Genomic DNA, 9,801 nt, shown 5'->3' on the forward strand with positions numbered 1-9,801 from the left:
AGTCACCCTCCTAGATACAGTCACCCTCCTAGATACAGTCACCCTCCTAGATACAGTCACCCTCCTAGATACAGTCACCCTCCTAGATACAGTCAGTCTCCCACCTAAGTACAATGACCCTAAGTTGCTGGGATGGCACAGGCATCTCCAAGCCTGGCTGCTCATGCTTTTATAAGTTGTTCCTTTACTAAGACACCAACCTACACACTTGCTGTACTCTCCCTGTGTCCTGCTATGACCCTACCTAGCACAAACCGTTTTCAACCCCTTTAACAGTTCCACCCCAGTGGAGGTGCCTGGGCTGGTGATAAGGCAGATGTGGGCTGCAGCCACAAAACCTCACCACCCTTTGTATCTGCTTCCTTTCCAGGCAGAGAAGCATCAGTATAATACAACAGGAATGTCCCCAACCTGCAGCGCCCTGCTTCCCCTCCTGCTGTGGCTTCTTTCTGTGGTCTCCTACTTCCTCACTTGCCCTCCACCACCACACCCTGTCCCCTGCCTTGCCTATTACACCCCCACCTAACTTTTTCTACTCCTGTCTTGAGTACCAAAGCTCTCTCCAGCAACCTCAAATCTTTTCCAGTTGCAGCAGATGTTGCTCCAGGAGTCAGGGCTTGCCTCCATCACCTGGTGGGTCACTTAGCGATAATAATCTCTAAAACCAGAGCCTGTGTGTCCACTCAACCAACGTGTCTGATCACCAACTATGTTGTCTCTTCCTTCCATCTCTGGGTGAAATGCCCTGACTTCTACCTAGTCCCACAGACTCTCCATGTGAGTTGCTCCCTCCCACCCAGGTACTCGCTTACCCAGGGCTGATGGTTTTATAGAAATTTACCCTGGTAAGTAAATTGACATGCCAGGAAGTTCCCTGAGGACTCTAAAGCCCCAGACACAAATGCTGATGCTATACTAATGACCAGCATGTAACCAAGAAGTTTAGGTATTTGGAAAAATCTTTTACATAATTGGTATTTGTAATATGATAGCGAAGGAAAGCAGATATATTTATCTCTTGTGAGTAGCACTTTCTTTTTCTAAATGTTCACTTAGGAAGCCATGCAGGAGTGATTGAAACATCCTGCTGGGCTCTTTGGGAGGAAGCTGGAGTCCACAGCTCATTAGGGATGTGACATATCATCAGTGGTAAAGCTCAGGATTCAAGTCTAGGCAACCTAAGTCCTGGCAGTCAACGGGCAACCTTAGTCCTGGTAGTCAACAGCTCCAGAGACTTTGGGATTCTCTCTGCATTGGTTCACAAAGGGAACACAGAGCTGGCTCAGTGGATAAGAGCACTTGTAGCTTTGCAGAGGACCTGTTGTCAGTTTTCCAGACCCACATGGCAGATTGCAACTTCACTTCCAGGAGTTCTGATACCCTCTTCCGGCCTTTGTGTGTGCACTGCATGAATATGGTTCACAGGCATGCAAGCAAAACACCCAGATGTATAAAATTTAAACAGCCACAAAAACAAACAAATAAGCAAACAAAAGACTGGATTTCACTATGTAGCCCAGGCTGGCCTATAACTTGCTATATAGCTCACACTGTACTGTTATTGCCATCTTGCTGGCCCAACCTGCAGAACTGGGGTTACAGGTGCCCCCACCCATGCCCAGAGAAATGGTGTACTATTGCTTTAATTCCTGTAGCTAGAGCTAAAGAAGTGAGTCATCCGATATATTTTTTATAAAAAAAAAAAAGTCTGAAAAATTTAGTTGTTCGTCTTGCACTGTGATAGCCCAAAAGTCCATACTCATGGCTAAAAGTCACATGATCAACTATCCTGATTTTCCTAGGGCTGAAGGTTTCTGAGAACTGGAGATTCTCACAGGAATACTGGGAATGTGCCAATGGTCACCTTCATGCCATTTCAATATAATAATAATAATAATAATAATAATAATAAATTTACCTTGGATCCTTACTGGTTGACGTTCTTTTGGCAACCAACAACCAGGCTGGCTTCTACATTTTGTCCCTGGCAGCAACTCAGGTCACAGTGAAGCCATACCAGGGCCCACATTCCCACATTCCTTTCTCATTAAGAGGTGGCCTTCTTCCCAGGCATCCTGGGATAATTTGCTTTGTTGTTTAATGGGGGGATGTGGGCAGGCTCTTTATCCACCGCAGGTGGGGGGATTCAGGCACAGCTCAGGAAGAGTGTGTTCCCCAGAGGGGAAAGGAAGAACTCCTCTGCGTGCCTGGACTCTTCCTTCTAGGAGGCCCAGCTCCTCCACACTTCCATTATGATGTCTGTCTGCTCAGGCCTGGAAGAAGAGCTTCCTGCTGGGGAGAGATCATACGGCTTCCTCTGCTGCATGCACTGCCTCGCATCTGTCACACAATGTGCACAAAGTAGCTTTCAATTCCTAAACTAACTTGAAATTCAATGCCAGCTAGCCCATGCCTTGGATTTCAGCATAGTAATTGGGCCACTGTCCAAGTCTCTAACGTGTGGCATCAGAGCTTTGCCTTGGGCTGTCTTTGTCATTTGGCTTCCTGCCAGCTGCTGTAATCTTTTCTTCACGTGAGTGACTTGGGAGATACACATCAACGCCAGTCTCCGGCGAGATGGTCCTGCCTCAGCTCTATCCACAATCTCATTTCCAGTAACAGTTCAATCATCCTGGGCAGCAGACAGGTCCCGAGGGCAGGCGCATCGAGTGTCATCAGACTGGGCAGCAAAGTGAATTGACAAGCGCTGGAGGCCACTCATTTCCTCAGCCTCTGCTGGCACCAGCTAATGATCTGCATCAACATCTGAGCTAAGCCCTGTGAAATAAGGCCTTGCACAGTGGCTGCTAATTCTAGCCACATCAGCAAAGCGAGCAGGCAGGTGAGCAGCCAGTGAGAAAGATCCTTCTTCTGAATTCAGTTCTTGTTTAAAAAGTGAGTAAAAAAAAATAATTGAGACAGGAATGAGCCAGGATTTGGAATCATTTGTGTAAAATTCTATTTACATGAAAAGAAGCCGTGTACCAGAATGACGCACTCTGGGGGGTATTGCAGACTAAATCATCCCAAGTTCGATCTATGAAACGGAACTCAGCCTCGTCTCCTGACACCCCCACACCCCCTCTGTAGTAGAAATCAGTGGTGAAAACCAATTCCTCAGAGGGAAAAAAGATAGAAATATGAAACAAAGTATTGTTTTCTTCCCCTGTCTCTGAAGCACCAGTCCTTCAAAAGAGACATAAAAACATCACTTAAAACCCCAATCCTGATCTATCACAAAACTCTAAGAATACGATTCTTCCTGGGGGTAAGCTAAAGTCGGCTGGGAGGTCCCAGCGTGTAATTATCTTACCATCAAAGTCCAATCGCACTTTCTCACTGTTCGGATCTGTTTGTTTCTCCCTCAGCCATCAGCTGGCTTCCCCCCTTACAAAGAGGAGCCTGGAAGGAAATTGAGTCCTTTCTGAGAACTAATAAAAGACCATCTCTCCCACAAGTGGTGTTTGGATTCTGGTTGTCATCATTTGGCTGGAAGAGACTCCAAGAAAAGGGAGGGGGACTATTATACAAGAATACATATTGTAGGGAGATATGTGCCTCTTGATTCTGTGTTCCATTCCAGAAACTGAGCGATACAGATCTGATATGCCTCTGATGTTTGCTCATGAGAGGGGGCAGGGTATGGTTCAACCAGGGAAGCCAATACTATTTGTTGGGCTTGGCCCTGGCAGGACACTAAAGGACACTTGGTCATCATTGACGAACAATTAACGAGTATTATGAAAAAGGAATGCTGGCATCACCTGGTCTGGCACACTCTCCAGTCTGAAGGATGGGGGCAGGGAGGGGGAGGTTTCCTTTTCTAAGTTTACTTGATATTCAAAGATAAAGGATATTTACGGAATATTGCCTAATGACGCACCAGAAGCTCCCCCAACTTCTAATGATTGACACTCCTCTTGAGTTTTCATTTTATCATAGTATGAAGCAGTCAGGAGAAATGGTACTTCAAAGCTTGAATTTGGGATTTTTCCAGGGGAGCAACGTGGGACAAGCAATGGTGTTCCATGGGCTCAGGGCATTAAATGTGCAATTGACACGGGGATACTTGAGGAGCCCCTGAGCTGATGTGTAAGCTTTTCTGTTTCCTGCTTACTCCTCTTTCATGAACTATTCTAGCTCTACTGGGCATCAGGAGAGTGGCAGAACAGCTGTGAAGGGAATAAAAATGCTGGAAACTTGGGGAGGGAGCAGGTCGTGGCAGCGGACAGAATGGTCTCTTCAAATGTCAAACCTACTTCATTTACCCTCTTAGCTCAAGCAAGCTCTTACTTCCCAACTTCTTTCTGCATGGGCTATAACCAGATTTGCCCTTCTTCCCTTGATAACCAATTGTCTCTGTTCTTCTCTTCCTGTGTCCTTTATCGGCAATAATCACTGCCATCCTGCCATCTTTCATCAGGATACTTCTCCCACTCTCAATGCCAACTGAGTGGACAGTACATGAGGAGAGTCCAAACTGAGCCACATGCCAGCCTACTCCAGAGCTCTGCCACGGCCAGGTAAGCTACCAGACATCAGTTCCATACTCGGAGTTCCCAAATCTTTTCTTCTAAGTAGCCCTCCATGTGGCTACTTACTTACTACTGATGTCTCAGCAAGACCACCCAGCAGGTGTTCATTGAACCTTTGTTCCAAGTACCTCTTCAAGGTCCTGGGAACACAGGATACAGACAAAGCTCATGCCATTTGAGAAGTCAGACAGATACATTGTTTAATGTCAGGAGAAATAACTGTGATGAAACAAACTGCACAGCCAGAGGAGCAAAGAGATGGAGCTGCCTGAGGTCAGAGGTCTTCTAAGAGAAGACAACTTCATGAAGAGCTGGCAGACAAGAGGGCTGTAGCTAGGCACACGCCCTGAGGGAGAACCTTCCAGGTAGAGGGCAGAGCAAGGACAGAGGTCCTGAGATGAGCACCCACTGGGAACCTGCCTGCCATCGCTGTCCCCTGGTGCCAACTGATTTTTGGGGGTATTTTTTCTTGAGGTACAAAGGGAGATCTGAGCATTTTCAATAAGATTCAAGGATTTTTCAGTAAGCTCACTTCTGCTAAGTCAAGCTAATTCTTCTCCACTGACCTTCAGCTCCTCCTTTTCTCTCCCTACTCTCCCCCAGTCCCTTCCTCTGTCCTGCATTCCTCCTTAACTCTATACCCTCCCACATCCTCCCTGGGGCCCCAAGGATGCAGCTTTAGATGAGCAGGTCCTTCCAACAGGCCTTGCTGGAGGTGGCCTTTTCTCCCCAGCCCTGATGCTGTTGATCAACGGCACAGGGTGGGTCACCTGCCCAGGAGGAGCCTAGCAAGTCCTACCTTTGGGGTGTCCTTAATTTCTCCCTGCCGAGCCCTTAAGGCTCCTTTCCTTCTTGCTGTGTACATAATTGAAGACAGATCTCAGGTTAGCCCCGATACTCCCTGCCTGCACAGTCCACGCACCCAGGCTCCGCACGACTTGGCTTCCTTACAGCAATGCATATTTTATTTCCGTGTTACTGGATCCATCCAGAATCATGTTCAGATGTCCTGGCAATACTATTGCATGGAGCATAGAATATTTGGGTGTGTTTTGGGGGAGTGGTGTGGTGGTGGTCATGGGAGTGGATTATAACATCAAATCTTTTTCTTCAGCTCTCAAAATAAATTATACCCGTCTCTAGATTTTGCATTTTTATGCTCCTACCATGACTGAAAAGTCTCTCTTTTCATTTTGGGTTCTCTGGGACACACTGCAGTAACCTCCTCTTTCTAAACTTTCTAATATATAAGGAATTTTAATTGAACTCACATTTGCTCTCTTTTTTCCTATTTTCTTTTTAGTAAATGTAGACCCCACTCCACAAATCAAAACAAAATTGGAGGTGATGACCATGTGAATTTGCTCAAATCACATTCTCAAATGGCTTGGGCACAGGAACTGGTCACTGCCTCCTGGCATAACAACTTCCAGCCTGTGACCACTCAGGGCACCTAAGGAGGGCTGAAAGAAAAGGGGGATCTGCTTGGGAGGTGTCAGGGTAAAGCTTGAGCATGAGGATAGAGCTCAGGCTCCCACCACCTGCTTATCCCACCAGGATGCTGAAGGAAAGCAATCAGGCAGAGTTCTGCTCAGGGCTTACAGTTCTACCCAGATATCTTGTTTATTTTGTTTGTCCCGAAACAGGATCCCGCTCAGTGGTCCAGGATACTCTCTCATTTGTACCATGCTCACTTAATTCCTCCCTCTACCCTGCTCTACTCCTAACCTAACCTAAGCACTATTGTGTTCTTTCTCTGCCCCTGAAGCTTTGAATTCTAGATATTCCATGTAAGCGGAAGCACACAGTATTTACAAGTTTGTGAGTGGCTTATTTTTCTTATCAGGGTGTTGCTAAGATCACTTGCTTTGCATCAGTGGAAGGTGACAGCTGTCGCCTGTGAAGAGCATAGTGGTCATCCTTAGTAGCATGGCTAGGAATTTCCTTACCTGCTAGACCGGATGGGACCTGTTTGCTGAGCATATGCACAGCACCGCTGCTATGTTGTTGGTGCTCGCCTTTGTGTGCATTTTGCCTGATTTTTTTCAGGGCTGTAGAAGAGTATTTTAGGGATGTCTGCAGTTTAAATACTCCCTCTTCCAGAGGAGGGGCACAGGGGCAAAGGGATTGGGATCATCCAGAGTTAAACTTGAACTTTGCATTTCAGATTCCTGCCCCAGCGCTTACAGTCCCTCCTAAGCTTTTATTATTATTTATTTATTGTTACTTTGTTTCTTTCTGAGACAGAGTCGCACTAAGTTGTTTGGGCTGGCTTGGAATTTGAGGTCAGGCTCCTCATTGCTGGGGTTGCAGGAATGTATGACCATGCACAGATCCATCCAGGCATTTTGGATTGTTGTTCCCTGATTAAGAAACCACAGTGTGTTGTGAAGTGGCTCAGAGAGTAAGGGTGCTGGCCGCTAAGCCCAAAAACACGGGTTTCTTTCCTCAAACTCACATGGTAGAAGGAGAGAACCAGCTCTGACAAGTTGTCCTCTGACCTCCACATGTATGCAATGGAGTGGCACAAACAGAGACACAGACACACACACACAGACACACACACACACACACACACACACACACACACAGAGAGAGAGAGAGAGAGAGAGAGAGATACTTATACATGCATGTACATACTCCCCCACATCCATATCCACATACACACATGGCAGGGGGAGAGGGAGAAAGAGACAGATAGACAGGCAGAGACACAGACACACACACTCACTTGTGCAGGCATACACACACACAAACAGAAAGAGACAGACACACACATATACACACAGAGAGACAGAAAGAGACAGAGAGACAGACACACACATGCATGCACACACAGATGGGGGAGAGAGGGAGAAAGACACAGGTAGACAGACAGAGACTCACACACTTACACATACAGGCACACAAACACACAGAGAAAGACAAAGACAGAGAGACAGAGAGACACAGACACACATACAGAAAGACTAAACAAATAAACGAGAAAAAGAAGAGGAGGAGGAGAAAGAGTTCTACTATTATTTTGTATACTCATCGAAAGCAAGACATTTCTAATCCCAGGTCCTAGAACTGAGCTGGCCAGGGAGGGAATCCTCACCACTGATCATGGCTGACATTGCAAGGCACAGCTATTCCTTATTAAATGAAATTCTAAATAGAACAGTTGTCTCTATTGAGAGAAGTTGAAGGAAGATATGTGGCGGTGGTTCACAAATCTGGGACTCCGTGTCCAGACAGTGTGACATTTTACAGACCACTGAAGAAGTAGAGTAGCTCATAGTAGAGTCTGGCAGAATGCCTTATCACTAGACAGCCTTCTTTGAATGTTATTAATAGAGCTTGCTGTTGGCTGCTTTACTGGGGTAGAATGGGCAGTGTAAACAGCTACAGTCTGTAAGTGGGTGGTTCAGTGGTATTGAGGACATTTGCAGCAGGTATCAACCACCACCGCCCTCTCTAGGATCCTTACTTCCTCTCAAATGGAAATTCTCTCCTAGTTACACTTAATTATTCTCTATTAGACTCTGCTAAATACCATTTTATTCTCCTTCTCTAGGAATTTATATATTCTAGGTATTCTGTATAAGTGGAATCATATCATTTTGTTGTTTGGTATGGCTGGCTTAGTTCACTCAGCAAGATGTCTCAAAGGACTTAAGACCATCCACACTGCATCAGTGAGATGCTAAACTGCCATCCTTGGAGAGCATAGTAGCCACCCTTGGTCTCATAATTCCCTTCCTTTATAAGGCTGAATCATAGTCCATTCCAAGGCTATCTACACCGTGTTTTTGCATGTGCATGCATCTGATGCAGGACACACACTGTCTCCATCAATGCTGCTGTAGACACGGGTGCACTCATGTCTGTGGCGTTCTCACTCTTTGTCCTTTTGGGTGTAATGAGTGGAATGCCCAATGGGTAAGTCCATGCTTACTGCTGTGACCAACTGAACTCTTGTGTTCTACAGCTATCTTACATCCCTGCCACCAATGGAGCCAACAGGTAAGCAGCTCAGCTCCTTCAGCTCTTCAGATCACTTACTGTTTAATGTTGGGGAACCGATCTAATTTCTTATAGCTTTTCCACATGCTACTTTTAATACACCATAGAAGTAAAAACATATCAGGCTTTCCGGAGATCTTATTAGCCTGTTTTTTGTTAAGATTTATTTATTTATTTATTTATTTATTTATTTATTTATTTATTTATTTAATATACACTGTAGCTGTCTTCAGACACACCAGAAGAAGGCATCGGATCCCATTACAGATGGTTGTGAGCCACCATGTGGTTGCTGGGAATTGAACTCAGGACCTCTGGAAGGGAAGTCAGTGCTCTTAACCACTAAGCCATGTCACCAGACCCCCTAGCCTGACTTTCTTGGTTCACATTTCCCATCCCATTCCCTGCTCTCTGCTGTAGAAACAAAAAATTCACTGGTACCCAAGAGCTTTTAAAGTAGCACTTGAAAGGACAGCTCAAGGGCTGGAGAGATGGCTCAACAGCTGAGAAACCACACTTTTAGAGGACCTGAACTCAGATCCCAGCATTCCTAACTCTGAGGAGGCTCACCACTGTCTGTAACTCCAACTCCAGGGGAGTCTATGCCCTCTTCTGCCCTTCATGGGCACCTGTACTTACGTGAATGTGTGCGTAAACACACACACACACACACACACACACACACACACAATACATATGGTTCTCTTTTTAATTAAAAAAAAAATCATGGCTCCTTGGTAAGTATTGTTTCTATAGAGCCAAGCAAAGTATGATTCCCATTATGAAATATGCCATGCAAGCTTGGTCTCCCATCTCTCTACCATGTCCCTGTAACTTGTTAGCTGGCAGGCATCAGAATAGTGCTTCACTGTTATCTCTGGGATTTTCATCTGGGCAGCTGATCTCTATTCTGCACCTTTTGATACTTAAGTTTTCTACATCAATGTCTACCCATGCAATAACAATTATGCCACACCATTTGAAAAGAACCTAAGGTGTCACTGTAAGGGATATCTTAATTCCAGAACAGTTAACATAAGAAAAGAGCATGCTTTAGAAGTGATGGCATTCTCACAGTCAGCTATTGGATGGATCACAGGGCCCCCAATGGAGGAGCTAGAGAAAGTACCCAAGGAGCTAAAGGGGTCTGCAACCCTATAGGTAGAACAACAATATGAACTAACCAGTACCCCCCCGGAGCTCGTGTCTCTAGCTGCATACGTATCAGAAGATGGCCTAGTCTGTCATCATTGGAAAG

Source organism: Mus caroli, chromosome 1, assembly GCF_900094665.2.
Source record: "Mus caroli chromosome 1, CAROLI_EIJ_v1.1, whole genome shotgun sequence".
In the NCBI taxonomy this organism is placed as follows: domain Eukaryota; kingdom Metazoa; phylum Chordata; class Mammalia; order Rodentia; family Muridae; genus Mus; species Mus caroli.